This window comes from Neodiprion virginianus, chromosome 1 (genome assembly GCF_021901495.1).
Source record: "Neodiprion virginianus isolate iyNeoVirg1 chromosome 1, iyNeoVirg1.1, whole genome shotgun sequence".
Taxonomy (NCBI): domain Eukaryota; kingdom Metazoa; phylum Arthropoda; class Insecta; order Hymenoptera; family Diprionidae; genus Neodiprion; species Neodiprion virginianus.
The window spans coordinates 32,448,258-32,466,791 of NC_060877.1; positions in this window are offsets into that span (position 1 = coordinate 32,448,258).

Genomic DNA, 18,534 nt, shown 5'->3' on the forward strand with positions numbered 1-18,534 from the left:
ACATGTATACGATACATATGTGTAGGTAAACGCATGTGTATACGTATATTACACCTTGTATCGCCAAGTGAAGTGTTTTTAAGGTCACCGTCAACGTTACTTTTGGTTGCAAACACTCGCGATGCTGTCTACCGTGAGAATTTCATCTCGGATACCGTCTGAAACTTTAAAGCCTGTTTGGACGGTGTCTGACGTATGTAACTTAATTGTTTAATCGAAACAGAAGTCGTTGAATGGGAGTGAATTTTTTTTTTTTTTACATTTTCATAGATTCACACCGTACGCAAATGTGAGTTGTCTGCGTCTGTTTCAGGAACTATTGGAAAAGAATGGACGATTTCATTCGTTATTCGTCGAATTTTCTCGGGGAGAATCGTTTAATGCTCGAGAAAAATTTAGACGGAACATCAGTCTCGACGTCTTTATATAGAAAAAGTAATAATTCAAGATGAGAAACGAAAGATCATTGCGATCCATTTCCGAAGCTCGTGACGCTTCAATGCTTCCGGCGAGCACTTTGTCGACGCAGATGGATAGTCCACTGAAGCTCGAGTAGTGTGTGTGTTTTATTTCGAAAGCCGTGAGACAGAATTGAGGCAAAAATCTTGACGGGGAATAAAAAGGAAAGAAATGGCAGTTAATATTGGATTATCCCTAAACGACGCGCTTTCTATGCTAATGGAGTTGTGATTATAATTCGATTTATGAATTGCCCGTCTTCCAATAAGTACTCGGAGATTCGGATTTCGTACCGTAAGAATGAGTCGATCTCTTCCAGAGCTACGTTGAAGCGAAAGTCTTGAATATTTTTTGTCGACAAATTAAATTTCCTTTTTGGCATTCCAAAAATATAATACAACGAGATACCGTTTGAGATTGGAATACATATTAAATTCTAGCAATTATCATTGAAACAGGACTAAAAATGTACAAGTTTTTGTGAATTATAGGTAAAAGTTAAGTTAATCTTGGCAATTTATAATAATATAATATTCGCAAGAAAAGGCCGTGGTACGAAAATTTACATTTACTAAACTACGCGATGTGACAGACGAGTAGTTATTGTGATGTAAAATTAAACTTCTACGCGATAAATTTACGTCGACTAATATGAAGAATTGTGGATTTTTTTATACGTATAATAATTATTTTTAGAACCGAAGGTTATTCGAGGTGGCAATCCTTCCAGTCTTCCACGTGTCAATTGAATGGGAATAGAATGGGTTGAGCGAATAATCTCTTGGATGTTTTCGCCAGTTCGAAAGATAGACATTTACGGATTCCAGAAACGTCCTTACATCGATTCAATATTTTCGATTGACCGCACCGTCGCCTTCTCACTTCGGCCCTGCTCTCGACCTGAATATCGATGTATCGAACTTCATGGGTAACATTTTGCACAGTAATTTTGCGAGACATGTACAGAGGTCGTGAACCAATTAAACACAGGAGCACCAGGGACCGGAATATGAATCAGTTGTTCGTATTAATTAGCAGATGATCGAATCGGCCTTGCTTAACGCGAATTATCACATCAAGACACGCTGTTCGCTCGAATTTAATTACAATAGAACGTCTGGTGCAGAGAGTGAAATTCAATTCCCCGAGTTGTGTAGCCCAACTACGGCAGATTACGTACGATTACATTCAAAATAATACTTATACGCAAGAATTGTCGTCGAAAAGTCTTCGCTACGCGGACCACGTAGGTATATTTTTAAGACGTTTTGCCGATGGCCAATTGAGACTAGCAATGTTCCTTTTCGGACTTGTTCAATATTCTTCTGCACTTATTGCATTGCTCCGTAATCGGGCATACGAATAAAAATAAATCGCATGTACGCGAAGGGTGGCATGGCAAAACGGTGCAAGAGCCAAAAATATTGAAAATACGTTTCAATTTCGAAAAATTAAAGAAAAAATCCATACGCACGTCCTTGCAAAACGACGTGACTGCCAAAAATTAATTCGTGAATTTATAAATATAGTTGGCACTGCAAAACGGTGCGAGTGCTATCGCAATGATTTTTGAGTGGAGCAAAAAGCTCTCCTAAAATTTGATTGATTCATTTGAAAGGAAAACCAAAAAGCACTCCTCAGAGTTTACGAAGCTCTTCCAAATGATCCAAACCCTATAACGATGGCATTTACACCGTTTTGCCGTGGCACCCTTCGTGTATAGAATTTTGTACAAAAGCCGAGGTGCGGAATGCCTGGAGGGTTCGAATCGTTGCATCTTCGATCACCTTTCGCCATTAATTCCACTGTCCGTCAAATCAATCAACAAGAAACGTCGACTGAAAGGTGACGACATGTAAAATTGCAGCTGCACGAGGCGTTATTATAAAGTAATAAATATGAAATGTCACCTGCGTGCATATGAAATGTCTATTTTCTCCAGCGTTTCTGCAAATTTCTATTATCCCGCTGCTGATTATCGTTCAGTTTCTAGCTTACGCGAAAGCAGTGATCCTCCCACGTATCCGAAAATATAACAACGCCCACACTTTCGGTTTCTGATATAAGAAGATGTTCCAGCCGAAGGCTCTACGAAGAAAAGAAAAATTATTGGAAAAAGGGTGAAATATTACCGGAAAAAAGGACAAGAAGAAGTTGAAGCGAGCGGCGTGGAACTGCTTTTACAGTTTCTTTTACGCCACTGGAAGAAATTGTTTTTCTACCCCCATCTTTACTTGGTTATGAAAATGTTCAGTGAAATTTACCCGTCCGAAGGTTTCATCGAGGGTTTTTGGCGGGAGGCTGATAGCAGATGGTCTCGTTTAAGCAGATCACGTACGATTCTCATTGCGCAACAAAATGGTAGCGAATCATGTCGAGGTGAATCCGTTCATCGCTATTTGTCGGTGTAAAGAAACGACCGCAATTACCTTCGCGGAAAAAGCGATTAATCATTCATGCGAAAAGTCGTCTCGATTTCAAAGCCGTTTCTGCACTTCCAGTTGTGCTTTTTTTCTTCTTTTTTTTTCCCACGAGCTCGAATGCAATGACATCGATTGAAATTCGATTGGCAATATAAAAGTCCGGCATGTACGACGAAAAGATATATATATATTATATATATTATACATATATATATGTATATATGTGGCGTAATTTTTTTCCGTCCCACTATATTTTTGCCTAGCGAAAAGGTAAAGGAAAAAAAAGTTTGCCTGTCGGCATTACAAACGTGACAACACTTGGCGAATGTAAGGATTCTCATTTAGCGATCGCGCATTTTCCCTTGAATGAAGGAAAAATACGCACAATGCAAATGCTTGTACGTACCTATACATGTTTCGAAAATTTATTCGACGCCGACAATAGCTGGTGGCGTCTGTGCGGTTCGCATCACCTTTAGCATTAGTTTTACCATCCGTCGAATTCATTCCGTGACATGAGGCGTTGCGAAATTCATATTGAAGAGATACGTACTTGAGAAATCGCTTCGGTTGAATATTATAATAATCTTTTAACATTCTGCTTTCTTTTCCACTTGAAACGTGTGCGCCATCGACATTTGCAAACGCGCTGAAGACTTTTACGAGTAGCGAAGCACGATTGAAAGGTGAGGAAAAAATATGCAGGTAGCTTTGTACCTGATAATATGCAGAAAATCAAGAGGTCGATGAAAATTTCTTTTACAAATTTTCCCCCTTCTTTCCCAGATTTTCAGAATGCACTCAGCTATGCAGAATTCGACTTTCGGTACAATCGTAACAATTGGTGCTAAATCAGGGCACAGCAGACAAATTCCGGCGATTCAAGCAGACCGAACAAATTTCGGAGTCCGTCAGGTGCTTCTGAGTGAAAAAGGCCCATCCGGTTCGAAGTGTAATTAAGGATCAAAGTCCCGTTCCGCAAGAGAATATTTCACGGGGTGCGTATCAGTTGACCAGCGAGTCAGGGCGATTGGGGTAAAAATTTATCGCAATACCACTAATTGCGTTAACTTTCGCACGATCTGCGGCTCCGAGGACGGACGAGCTTGCGGTGATCCCGTCTGACCCGGGAGAATTTGATATTTAAGAGACGTCTGGCGGAGGCGAGCGAGTCGGCAATCGGCCGCTAAACCGTGTCAACGAAGAAGAAGGTGTGCCTTCGAAGCGTTCGGCCGGATCCGACATTGCGTCGGGTCGTTGCAGTGGAATATTCCGCAAGCGGCGAGCTGCAGCGTGCTGTGAGAAAAGAAAGCGAATTTTGTTCGCCGCTGCGATTACAGGGTTATAAATCACGAGGGCCACGAGATAAATGTATCACCAAATCTTCCAGGCAAACACTCGCCGTCGGATCGAATAATTCTTTGGTCACCCGATACACTCGGTCGGATCAGACGCGAGGCTGTTGGCTACTTTGTTTTTATACCTATGTATATTTATTTGCAGCATGAAACGAGGATTGGGAGACTTTTGTACATGCTCGTCGATCCTTCTAGTGGTAAGATGATCGAATTTATTTCCGCGCTTTGCGTTCGAAGCTCATGTTAGATTCAAGAAGGGAGAACTTAAAGGAGCACCGTTTTCTCAGGGTTTAGCGAGTATTTAATTCATCGAAAAAACAAAGTAGAGAGACAAGAGAAACAGCCTAAGAATACTCCGAATTATTTATAATATGTATATCACGGATCAAAGGTTTGTTCATTATTTATTGTACCGCAGGTGATGTCGCGGACAGGATTTAGCAGGGAATTTCGATGCGGGTCCTCTTTTCACGGGATAAAAAAAAAAATTTCTCAAATCAGGCGGGATTTTAAATTCCGAGATTGTTATTGCCTCGCAGACCTCTCGATCGGGAGGGAAAATTTTCAAGGTATTCTTTACGGTCACGCGTATGCTCAATTTTTCAAACTCAAACTCGATCAAGCCCGCGATCAGAAGCTCGTTTCGATTATCGTTCCAAAGAGGACTCGGAAAAATACGCAAAAGCTTCAACCGGCACTGGCAATGAACAACTGAAATGCTTGGATGTATGATTACTTGAATTTTATCCTCAGACAAAATCCATTTTACCGGGTCGGGGTAAGCTCGAAAAAGTTCAACAATTGCCACGTCGCGTCGTCACGCAAGGTAGAAAACAGCTTCATTAAGTACTAATTTTTAATCTCCCTAACACGACTCCGCAATCTCTGGCAGAGTGGTTGTCGGACCGAGTTATCACCGGACACTCTAATAGCACGGACGGCGAAACGACTCCTCGAAAACTTTTGCTCAAGCTTTTCATTTGCCGCAGGACTGCATCTGCTTGCGATAATCTTTGCAGAGCGAAGAGACCGGAGTTGAGCGTCGAGGATGAGTTTCTGTACTTACATTCACGACCTACGCGATACGACTCGCCTGCATTTATAACTGCCGTATAGGTGTAGTGTAAACGAAGAAAAATGCCCCTTGTAACGTGTACAGTCACAGCACGTTGCGGTCGTTTCATTTATTTCGCAGACAAGCATTTCTCGGACGATAAAATATCGCGGGAAGCCTTTTTAGACGAGGGAAATATACCCACGCGGAACAATAAAGGCAGCGAGTAGCTACGCGCTTCTCTCCGTAGGCTGATTCGCCATTATTGCAACGTCGATAGTCGCTAGTGCGAACCCTAACAATGACGTTATACCGCAGGAAATACAGTCCGGCTTTATTAACGCCGGAGTTTTCCCGAACAGCTGAAAACCACCGTCGGAACTAATGCAGCCACAGCGCGTGCAGGTATAATGCGAAATATAATATCTCTCGTTTCGCAAACACGCCGTCGAGTTCTCGTTAAAACCCCGAGGAGAGAAACGGAGCATTCAGCGGATTGGCAATTCAAGCATAACTTGAACTCCACAGATCGTGCAGGTATAACGATAATTCAGTTGAATATGGAATGCAAATGTTATCAGGATGTCATGGGATTTTTTTTATTGTCATGCACGGTACCCACTTTCGTGTATTGGAGTTCCTAATTAAAATCAAACGAGCATCTTCGAACACGTAACATGTGGTTAGTAAAACTAACGTACAAACGTCGAGCGTCTCGAGACTTCGTGGATTAGGATCAAGAAAGCGTCGGTCGTTTTTGGCCAATCGTAAGTTCTGCGGATAAATCCTGGCAGCTGTCAAAAGTTCACCATAAAGTACGCCATGGCTTTTTTCCCTAATGAAATTATGATACGCTTGGAATTTCCTCGCATTCTTGATTACGCCGTATAAAATGCCCCGATCAACGTTGAGGGTAAAATCTGACCTTTCATTCGTTTCACTTGGGCGTCGCAGGGAATTGAAAATATCGATTCCTGCCGATAAATTCCTGCGCGAAAGTTCCACATATTGTTTAGAATATGCATACTTTTGCCTTTGAGTTTGTTATCGCGAGGTATAACGAAAGGTCAGGTCAGGATACACAGTGAAACTGAAAGATCGTGTACAGATACAATGTATACTAACCGAACCCAATCCTCTTTTGAGGAGAGAAGAATTTTCAATAACTCAGCAGGAATGTCCAGAATTTTGTATCGAGGCCGTAAGGACCGCGATTTATCGCGATTCTGGTCTTTGTGGTATCCAAATCAACCCCCAGCTTGCAGAAAGAAATATCATGCGTCATACCTTAATGGGGTGGCTTTCAGATAAGAAGGTCAGAATACATGGAATGGAAAGCTCGCGTGACAGCTGGTTTGTCATCATTCGTGTAATTTCGGGATCCGTGGCGTTACTCCTGGATCGATGTAATATTGCAAGTTTCAAATACGAAACGCTGGGTGATGTTTTACGCGTGATGTAATTCACGAAGACCGGCACATTTTTTCAATGCGAAATAAAAGCGTACGGACAGGTTGTTATTGACGAAGTTGACGAAGTTGACGAAGCGAGGAGAGAAACAAATGTCCGCAGAGGATGAGTGGGAATGTTTGAATTTTGAGAGTTATTATCGCACCGTCGCTCTTGACGGGTTTTGCATACGTGATACGTGATTCGTAAACGTAGGAACAACTGCGACCTCCCACGAGTTTATAATAACGGATGTCATGAATAGATATCCATACTAATTAAACCTGTTATTATAATCGAGTGACGTTTAATTACGGAAAAATTTGGCAGAGACCGTAATTAATTATGTAAAATAATTTCAATAGAGAAAAAATAAAATGTTAATCGTCACAGCGACGACTGTGATGACGGACAATAAATTGCATCAAATTGATAATATTCCCTGTAAGTATTCGCAGGAAAATTACGGCTGAACGCTTATTAGTATCGTTAACGTTTAACACCTGACTGCCGTAGCATATGATTCTTGGGTGGAAATATTTACTTCACACGTGCGTGGCCCGGGTTTTTTCTTTCATTTTATATACCCCAAACTCGTTTTGCAGAAGCCAATGTAATTTTGGCGACATCGCGGATGACCTGGCTGATATAACGGCTTATTTCGAACCGGACACAATTTGGAATCGCATAATCGACGGTGCGTACGCATCTATGGTACAAACATTTATTCTCTCGACATTCCAGCCGGCTCTGTCCTTTCACTTTGCTCGATGACGTCATTGGGAAGAAGATGTGCCACCCACTCCGATCACGCAGCGATACCCATAAACGATATTGTTCTATCAAACGGAGATGTGACGATGTGGAAAACGAATAGCCAAATTTGCGCCATTCCAAATGGAATCGTTCCACATTCTTCAACGTGGCATTGGTTCCACGCGTGTCTCGAATGGCGTCAAGTGACAACGAGCTGCATCCGTGTTACGCAAGCCAAACAAACCGTGAGCCCGTTGTTTTTGACGTAGTTAACAAATGCCAGGGTGTCAATGTCTTCGGGAGGCATTGAAGCGAGAACGACTCGGCAGTGGGATTGCTCTTTGGAAGTTCCTGCAGAAACCATTTACCCCATTCGCGTTTACTAGATAGTGTGGGTATGTCTATACGGTTGTGAGATCATGTTTGCGTGCTCGTAAGACTTGGAAAAACGTGTTTCTCGGCTTTAAGTTACATCCGATTAGCACCGACGTGAGGAATTCGACGAGAGTGTCATTTATCACGTGTATTAAGATGCTAAACGCTTTGATGGTTTGCTAGCTCACACTTTCAAAGCTAATCAAGCCGTGATGCGGAGGAGTCGAGGCACGATCTTCTGCCTACGGAACTCGTGTATATTCGCGTTCGTGACAAACGCTTCTCCCTGTTTTCCTGACTATTTGGGTTTAACTCAACTGCGGGTATCAGTTTCGGACACGTTCATCAATCCCTTGGTTTCACTGCTAATCGGTGATTATATCTGTCTGGTTTTAGCCGTGGGTTATAGAAAGCGAGTGGGCCATTAGTCCAGTCAAAATAAGTGTGAATTAGGAATACATATATTTGGAATATGGCTGGTTTTTGCGTGCAGGCGTTTTTGACCCTCAGGAACTCAGATATGAAGTCACGTTTGAGCCGCATAGTCGGCGTTTCGAGAAAACAGCAAAACTTGACTTTTTTTTGCGTTTTCTTAAAAAACTGCTATCGATGCATGAAAAATGACTTGACCATGGTGTATAGTGGAAAATTCTATACTGAATTATGTCCTCACATGTTGGAAGCGGAGGCAGATTAACAGATTAAGAAAAAATAAACTTATCGACGCCATATGAGGAATTATACCGAGATAATTTGTTTTTTTTTTTTTTAATTCGTAATCCGACACCGTTTCCGATGTATGAGGACGTAATTCAACGTATATTTTTCCGCTCTATACGATGCTCGAATCATTTTTCATCCGTCGACAGCAGTTTTCAAGATAAACTCAAAAAATGTGGAACATCGCCGTTTTTTCGAAACGCTGACTGCGCAGCTCAAAAACGACTTCTGATTCGAGTTTATAAGAGTCGAAAATTCCGGTACACGAAAACGCAGCCGTATCCTGAATATTTTTAATTCAGACCTATATTGACTGGACTACATCGTTGTTAGCTAAAAAGGTTGTTAATCGAATAACTTGCTGAATTATTCCGAGGTATCGGCTAATCGCAAGAGACACTCGCGGCTGATCATTCCGTAAAATATTATCAGCTGGAAACTCGCGCCTCTTATAACAGATATCGTTGTATATCCATTACGCATTCCCAAATTATTTTAACAGAGATAATGCGGGGTATCGAGGATAAATCTGAAACTCATTAGGCGGTGTGCGGTTGAAACTTCTTATCTTTTGATCGCAGCTTTGGAGCGAGCGTAATGAAACGTACAGCCGCGAACGATTAGTCAAAGCTGTTTCACCATGACTCGAAGTTACCAATAGATATTACCAATGCGTGAGACTAGAATTTGGAGAAAAACATGAACTCAGCTAGTTTCGACACGCTCGTATTACTTTCAGTAATGAAATTTTTCGATTCCCCAGTTCAGATGCTGTTCATTTGCGGTTACAGAGGGTTGCTTTCGTTAATCTGAACTGATCAGCGAGAGAGAGAGAGAGAGAGAGAGAGAGAGAGAATTTTTGCAAGTGTTGCATCCGATTTGCTTGTGATTAATTGTTTACCTTGTTTATTCCAAAACTAGTGAATATTTAATATGAAATCTGATATTTTCAGTGGCTTATTAATTTTCGAAAAAATTCTCCATTCGATTAATTTCAATGCTCGTCGAGTTAGCGTAGCAAGGTGTTGTCGCGGTGGTCATTTCAAGCAACAGGTTAGCCGGACGCTGGTCAGTGGGGAATTCCAGAAATGGCCCATCTCTGTGAATACGTGTACGGTAAATAGATAAATAAAATCGTTTCGACATCGTAAATAAGCTTTGTCATGGTTCACGCAAACTTTTATAGTGATTTTACAGAGGAATACATTGATAAACAATGAAAGAATATAGAGGGATGAATCTTAAGAAATCCGCAAAATTCCTTGTAGCTATAATAATTTCACTCGTAACAACCACGTTAATTGGAAACTAGATACAGTGCAGTAAATACAAGAACGCAGCGATTGGTGCTGATTGTGAGTAGAAAATAACCCAACATTAGCCAGCATGAACTCCGTTTATATTATGAACTTTTCTAACCATCTGATGTGAACCGTAAGGTGAATACTTGGCTGCAGTAAATATATATTAATGAAGATATAAATTTGAAAAAATGGTAAATTCGAAAAATTAACGACGGAGCCGGAAATCGAACCTGGTATCTAGCGATGCTTTACCGGAGCCTTACTCCACTAGACCACCTAGCCGCCCTGACTCTGATGTCGTTAATTCCTCTCATCACCAGTTAGTTCAAATTTGTTTTCTTGTGCTGTTGTATGTGTGAATATAAAGTGTTCTTCCTCTAGAGCACAACTGTAAGAATGTCTGTAAGTGTGTTTACATTTTGGAATCTTACGCTTCTGATGCGAAGCCCGTAAGATTAATTTTTCGAATTTACCAGTTTTTCAAATTTATATCTTCAACAATGAAAAGGCCTCGCGATTAATGTTAATATTGATAATGCATATCCGCATTTCAATTATTAGACGGTCATTGACTGTCTTACGGGCTTCGCATCAGAAGCGTAAGATTCCAAAATGTAAACACACTTACAGACATTCTTACAGTTGTGCTCTAGAGGAAAAACACTTTATATTCAGTAAATATTAATTTCAGTTATGGTAAAGCCGTATTATCTCTAACATCGCCCGTGGCTGTAATGCTGGATAAACATGTTTATTATGATAACAGCGAGAATTTCAGTTCGATGCGTGATTCGATTCCGTGTCGTAATTATCCGTAACGGATCATTCCAAATACGTACCATCGGTATTCACTTGGTGATGTTTCACTCGTCCATCTCGCTTTTTCGTTTTCCGCAGACTAATTAGGTTTTCGCCTGGTTCGGTTTTCGCAGCTTTTTACGCTTGGCGAAATAAGTTCGAAGATTGAATAATTTCGTTGTTTTTATTATTGTTATTGCGCATCAGCATACGAACTAAGAACGCGATGAGTAATTACGGTATTGAAAACACCAAACGGCTACAAAGTGAAAACGATTAATCTCATAATCGCTAGTGCAACTTGTCCGATCCTTTCACATTACATCACTAGTATAATATAATCACCGGCAAATTGGTGAATGTTTGGTAAATTTAAACGTCCGCGCTTTAATATCGCGGCAAATAATCCATTGTACTAATTAATCATCAGCTCATAGTGTTCAACGCTTTGCCTCGTGTGTTTATACAGTTCCTGTATTCATAACAGTGTACATAATATCTCGTGAGTTACTGTAACATGGGATCTACACGCAATTACGACGTCAGGCGGAATACATCAAGAATCTAAGTGACTAGATTATCCTTTCGACCGCGTCATGGTGAAGCAGGTATATAAACCGTTGGAAGATGGTTTTAATTAATATATTATTTTCGTTGAATAAATCACCGGCACCTATATAGTTCTTGTCAGGGTGCACTTCATGGTAATGGGGTGCACTATGGGTTCATGGTAATATGATGCTTTGTGGGCTAGAACTGTGATCGATAAATATACAGGTTCGAATTCGATTCCGAGCTCGATTCGGGCTTGCAAAAACTTTATTGCGCTACGTACAGCTACTGTTATGCTTGGTCTCATATCGCCCGTCATTATTTGGCGTTTAAATCGGGGTCCCTAGACTTTTAGTGATTTTGGAAGAAATCTCTTTCAAATATTTACCATCCCCAAGATACGTATGACCTTCTTAAAGCGCGTCGGAAGCTTTCGAATCATCCTGAAATTATTTCGGTCTGCATGTCTGAAACGGGTTCGACCTAGGTATGAATTTCAATCACGAAGATTAAACATCAAGGCAACGAGGAGGCGGGTAGATTTATCTGCAAGCTGCGTATTGCGGGTAAAGAAAGCAGAGCAAAATCTGAAAGCCTTCTTCGCATTTGAATCAAAAGCTTGTTCGCGTCACCGTGAAAGTTTCGGGTCCTCGCTTTGGTCGCGTTTTATCCTACAAACTTCGTTTCTGCGAATTTATAATACGAGTTCCGCGGAGTAAAGAAAACGGTATAAACAAGCTTTTTGAGGTTAAACCCGAAGGGAACAGACTTTGTATTTTTGCACTAGGTCGAGTAAACTACGCTGTGTGAGTATATTTTGACTTTCGGAATTTTACTCCATCGAACCTTTATTTCGCGTAATTTTTCTCCATCGGAACTTTGCTTTCTCGTAACTTGAATTTCGGAATCTTGCATTTCGGAACATTGAGTAGTCGGCTTTCCGACCATTCAAAGCTTTGCTGTTTCGTAAAGGTTTCTATTTCCTTATCTCAAGTTTCGCGAATAAATAATTCTGAATTAGGCTCTTTCGGAACTTCAACCCCACTCCAACGTTTTCGATATTTCATATTGAAAATGAGTTACTATCTTTAACGTATATGTATATTTAGAAAAATGTCTGTTCGAAATTACTTTGAACAAACAAATTTGATGGTCAATTTACTTTACGAGTTCTAGTTTGGTTAAATAAAAATTTAACCACCCATCGAAATATACCTACTTTCATTTCACGTGATCAAACAAATTTTTTCAAATTATTTTACGTTTGTATAACGAACGAGATACTGAAGTAAAATTGCTCTCTGGAAACCTCAGGAGCATCCAGCTTGGAGGTATTCATCTGAGAAGAGCTGCAGGAGCTGAGCTTTGCCTACAGAATCACTGGCAATGCGATCAGAACGTAATATTCAGTTATGAAATTCGGTTCACGAGGTAATTCAAATATAAGGAGCAAGCTTAGTCAGCGTGTGATTTATAATCACACGGTGAAAGAGGCTGTAATAAGAGGCGTTGGACTAAGTAATACGATGTGTGAGGAACGGGGCTGAAAATTGTACGAAGCAGTGCGTATTATCCATGCCTTTTACAGGAGACGAGACAGGTGTTGAAAGCAGGGCTTCGTAGAGGTGAAAATTTCATTTGAACAAGTCGTTGTTTGCCTCGCTACGTGATTCGAAGCGACTGCACACAAGTTTGCGAATAATCGGGTCGCGTGGAAATAATGAAGAAACAAATTTAAACTCGGCTGTTTGGGGTTTGGCTCGAATAAACGGTTTGAAAATATGTACAACGAATAACGAAGCTTTTTATTTTCTCAGTATTGTGTTTTTGCACCAGAGAATTTCGGCTTCCACTCGAGTCTAGAGGCGGTGTTAGATTAAAGTAGAAATTGACTGAGTGCAGGAAAATTTATGCACGAATATTATTCGCGTACTACTATACATAGCTTGCGAAAGATTTCTCTACCGCGAGTAGAATTATTTTGGTTAAATATAACCGGGTAATGGAAATTAAACCTGATTTACTATACCGTCCGTAAAAATGCCGGTTAATGGACGCCCGAGAGGTCTTTCTGAGAGCCTTCGAAGCAGTCGGGAACCTTCATCGGCTGAATATTACATCATTCCGAGGGTTGGAAAAATGTTTTATAATTTCAGGGGTGAAGTAAAATTCAGACCAAAAAGCTGAACGTTTTTTCCATTCGCTTGTCTATCGGTTTTTATCACTTGAACGATTTGCAACGGCCGGATACTTTCCAGCTCAATTAAAGCCTTTTAAAATTCTCTGGAGTTAGTCTTGCGGACAGATTTTTCATTGCGTTAAATTCATTGTTTCAATAATATTCTTAAACAAATTCGAACTTATGAACGGAGAAACGTGTGGGCAAACATCGAAGTTTGTTGCGAAGCTCACGGTTTTCCTTACATCAACACTTGAACTTGGAATTGAATAGAAAATTCGGTAACGCGTGTACTCGAATTAGTTTACAGCTTGTGGTTCCTAAGATTCTGAAGAATAAATTCATCTACAAACAACAATAACGAAATAATTGTATCGTTCTTTTGGGAAATTGAAGCAGTTAAAACTTGACCTTGTTCCGGAATCGTGCACAATTATATTATTATGAAATTTAATTTTCAATTTCACCAGCAGCATTGAATTTAGGCCGAAGTAATTATTCGTCAATATTATCTCTTCTCCAAACATACAAACTTTCCACACCGAACAATTAAGATTGTGTACAGCTGAGTGCAGCAGTGATAAATGTCGTGTAATTAACTGGTTGTTTATCTGGTCGTTTGATCGCGTAACTCATGGAATTATCGAAACTTCGCATAACAATTAGACAGTCAATTAATGAATGGTTATTTCGTAAACACGGAAGTCAGACTTTCCGAGCCAACACAAACAAGCCCTAAAAATTAAATGCCCAGCTATCGTGCTGTGGAGAAATTAGAAAATTTCGTGAATAATATTTTACACATTCAATTTTTATTCAATATTAATAAATTTCTATTGAGTTATCCAACTGCATAGCGGCTTGAAATTTAAAGGAAAGAAGCGCAGAGATTACTTCGACAAGTTTCAAATAACTTTCCGCCAAAGGCGTTTCTTCACCCAAATTTTCAGGAAAGTGGTGGAAAACAAAGTCATGGAAACGGGCCGAGGGGAGATTGAAAGATATCGTTCGCTTCAACTTTTGATAAGATGAAATCTCGATTGCCAATAAACGGACGTAAATCGTCGAAGGATAACGAGGCTTCGCTCGATTGTTTTGTAAAGTAATGATAACAGCACAACGACGATTCTTTCGAGGCTTTACCGAACACGTTTCGCACCAAGATAACCCAATTTTCTGCGAATCACGTTGCTCGTAGTGATTCATCGAAACTTTATCTCGTTAGTTTTTATTCAACAAAGAGACACGTTAGATAGATCCGCCAGTCGCTGTGCCATTGAAATTCAATCCGCGTACATGTACGAGTGTTTTTGGCGGAATTCCGGAGGCAACGTTTGGAATACGTGTCGCCAGACTCGGTTTTAAGAGGCAGTGATCGGGTTAAACGCCAGATCAGAGAGCGTCGCTCGGGCAGATTCACTCTCGGATATTACGTATGCATTACAGATGCAACGGCGAACATATAATATGTTGATAAAAGTGAAAGTGTGCCTCTCTTCAGATTATGCAGGCCTTTTCATGGATGGGCTGCGTACTTAAGATCAGGGAAGATTAAGGTCAGCTTAAAGATCGAGCGGCTTTGACACGACGTGCTTTCGTGTCTTTTGTCTCGTCTGCGGAACTTTTGCCCGAACTATCGACATTTTTAAGTGACACATATATGTTTCGGTGTTCGTTCACTTGGCTCGTTGTCTGACAGATTGAGCAACCGAGAACCGTCAGGAATGCAAGCTTGATTGAAAGATACACGATGCAACGCGCCAGGGAGGTTCGGAACTGGTTTTCTAATACCGTCACAGTGCGCTGACAGCTTATCTCGCGTGTTTCTTGCAAGTAGGGCTATGCTGGATAATTGCTTGATATATACCCGTCGAACATTTTTTTGGTCGAAGAATATCGTTCGTCATTCGTAGACATGGATAGACGTGGTTTTGTTGTCTCGATGGTGAGAGAAATAAAAGTAAAAGAAAATTCAAATTCTCTTTATTTACAACATTTTGTCAATTTGTTCAAATATGACAAGCAGTCGCTTGATTATCAGACTCGAGAATCGAAGACGCTGTTTTTTTCCCGTGTTCTTTTTTCACTTAGTTTCACTTTTTCTACTGGCCGGTTCACGACGAATATTTTGCATACCTTGTAGTTGTACAGGACAGTCTTGTCTCAAGTGATCTTGACTTGAGGTGAAATATATTTTTCAAATGCAATATTGCGGCGAGCGATGCGTAACTCTGCTCTCGGTAACCGATTCATCTCTCGACTTCGAGATGGAAAGCTTTTTACGCACTGCAAGCTATTGTGTTTTTTTAAAAACCAATGAACGTTCAGTGTTATATTCGAGTCGATTCGATTTTCATGCTCCAGTTGTTTGACGAGTGGTTTTCACTTACCGCTAATCGTATCTGTATTCAGAGAAGAAGAGGGTTTATCATAATCGCCCCTAAAATGAAAGGTTCAGTTTTTTTACGAAACTTGACGTTTTATGGTCTAAAGAATCTCTTTCAGTCATTTATAGATAGACGGCTTGGTGTGACTGAAATCAATTATTTGTGTGACAATATCTTGACAATCAATTAACGGATTTTCGCGGTTTCAGTCATGATCGATGCGGTTATTCTACTTTGGAACTACTCACATTTTGAACGAAATGAGCCGACGATGAGATGTTTCTAAGCAATTTGTAAGAATGTTAATATTTTTTTTATCAAACAATAACTTGCAAACATATTCACCGATTGAGGTAAGCACTTCGTCCACTGGATTGACTTCATTCAACTCACAAAGACATAATTAGATTATGAGCAAAATCAGCCTAGTCACCTACCAATTTTTTCTAAGCAGTGAAATGCTTTTCTCTAAAATTCTTATTCTTGCAAACTTCGGTAATATCGGAAGGTTCTGAGATTAGTTTTCCACGGTTTCTCAATTTCGTTTTTATTGGTTCATGCATCCAAAGTAGCTGACTATATTCTAAGGTAGAATACATTCCTGGCCATAAATCTCACGCAGACAAATTTCAGGCAGACTGTACTTAACACCGAAACTACACAGCATTTCAACTAATTTTGCCCGACGTAGCTCAATTAATCTACACTAATTATCAAAGCATGCCGAATGGGTTTAACTATAACTTTTAATTGTAACGTTCCAATGCGCCTTTCTTCGTAAGCTCCTACCGGCTTCAGAAATAATCTCTCACGTTTTTGTTGAGCCCAGCTCACTTTGCTTCATAATACATCGTTTCTCGTCATTTCAACAAACTTATTATTATTCAGTAATCCTTGGTGGAAATTAGCAGGATCTCCACAACGAATAAGCATTAAAATTCCAAAGTTAGAAACCGCGATTCCATTCGACTCGTTGGAATTTCATACGATACGTTATAGTGGGAGGTCGAAAACCGCTTTTTCTTACGCATCGTCTGTTTGCGTAACTTTTTTAAAATTATGGAACCACCATGTCGTCGCAGCTCAACCTCTTGTTACAAGTATCAAGTTATCCCCGATAATTTCCACCCGAATACCGTTCGTTACATGTTGCGATAATTTTCTCTCAGAATTACCCTGCTTGTAATAATTAATGTCGAACAATCAATATGCCACGATCGTGCTACGAAGCGTCGATATTTTTAGTAATTTCAAAAGATCATTCGCTCGATAAGAATAATTGATCCCATTATTTTCCGGTAGCAGGAAGCCGTGAAATAGAGCCAAGTTGTTTTCACGCGAAAAAAGGTAGCGGTAGCTATATTTACGAAAAAGTTTGGAAGAAGAATTTGCGAGAAGTTTGGAAAGTGATGCGAGAATACCGGCCCGCAATAGCTACGCAATAAAACACCTCTTATCATCCATACCCGCCAACCCGCGATTTGAACCCTCGGAATTTCGTTCCGTTTACATCCGATGAACGGAATAAAATTTCTCCATATTAACATAATCCGCGCGTCACTCAAGACCCGGTGAGTTTTGTCGAAGTGTCGAAAATGTACCAAATCATCGGGAAGGTCTTCGGGAGTCTATAACATAACGTATACTTTATCGTTTCGCAACGATTTGCCATCTCCGGCGCCTTTTCTCCGGGGTGAATTTTATTTATTTATTATTTTTTTTTTATTTGTCGTAGAAACGTGTGACACGGTTGCGCAACAACGAATTTCTTTTCTCATAATTCGCAAAGCGGTCGGGCTTCCGGGCTTTATCCAATAGGATCGTTCCGCTACGGCTAGCGTGAAGTTTAGCCATGCTAATGACGTAGGTGTCAGCCGGGTGTTGATTCATACGCTAAATTCGATAAAAGATAAATAAAAAAAAAATAAATAAAAATCCGATCTTCGGTCTATAAAAATTCCAGTCGTCTTGAACGTGAAAGATGAAAAAAATCTCCGACGTACGGCATAATATATACAGATTAGAACAAATCGTAGACCGATGTAAATATTCGGCGTGAGGACTTGAAAAAATTCGTCTCGTTTCTGTCTCATATAAGACACGTCATGCGAGCTGGTGTGAAAAGGTTCATTCAAATCAAATTTCAACGCGGGTTTTTGCGCATACAATGCGTCAATTTGGGAAAACCGCCGGCGAATATTTCAGGACCATTAACGTCGATACGTGACGTTGGTCCGTTTGCTCGTCTCTCTGAGTTCCGCAGGATCGTAAACCTTTCACGCATGCTTCTCCAAGTGTCCGGGTCATGGGTAAATCGGTTTCAAATTCGCTTGTATACAGTAGAACCTTCCAGAGCATCGAGGGTGGCAATAAATTCTGCAGGACTTTACAGGACGAGTACATGGAGCGGCGGCTGACTGCGTTTTTTTCAGGAAACCAACGCGGTTGTCGATCCAATGCGTCAAAGGGCTCGGCTTTGGTTTCATCCGGATTTACGGTAGGTGCTCTCGGTACTGGGATTGGGGATTAGAAGCAGCGGAATTGCGAGCTTCAACCGGGTGATTTGATATTCAGGTTTTATGTGCGCTTGTGTCAGTGCCATGTGACATTGACGCGTGTATCTCATTCGGCTTCGAAGACTTCTTCTTCTCTCTCTCTCTTTTTTCGATCCATGATTCGTCACTTCTCTTTCCTTCTTTTTCGAAGCTGTTTGTTTTCCC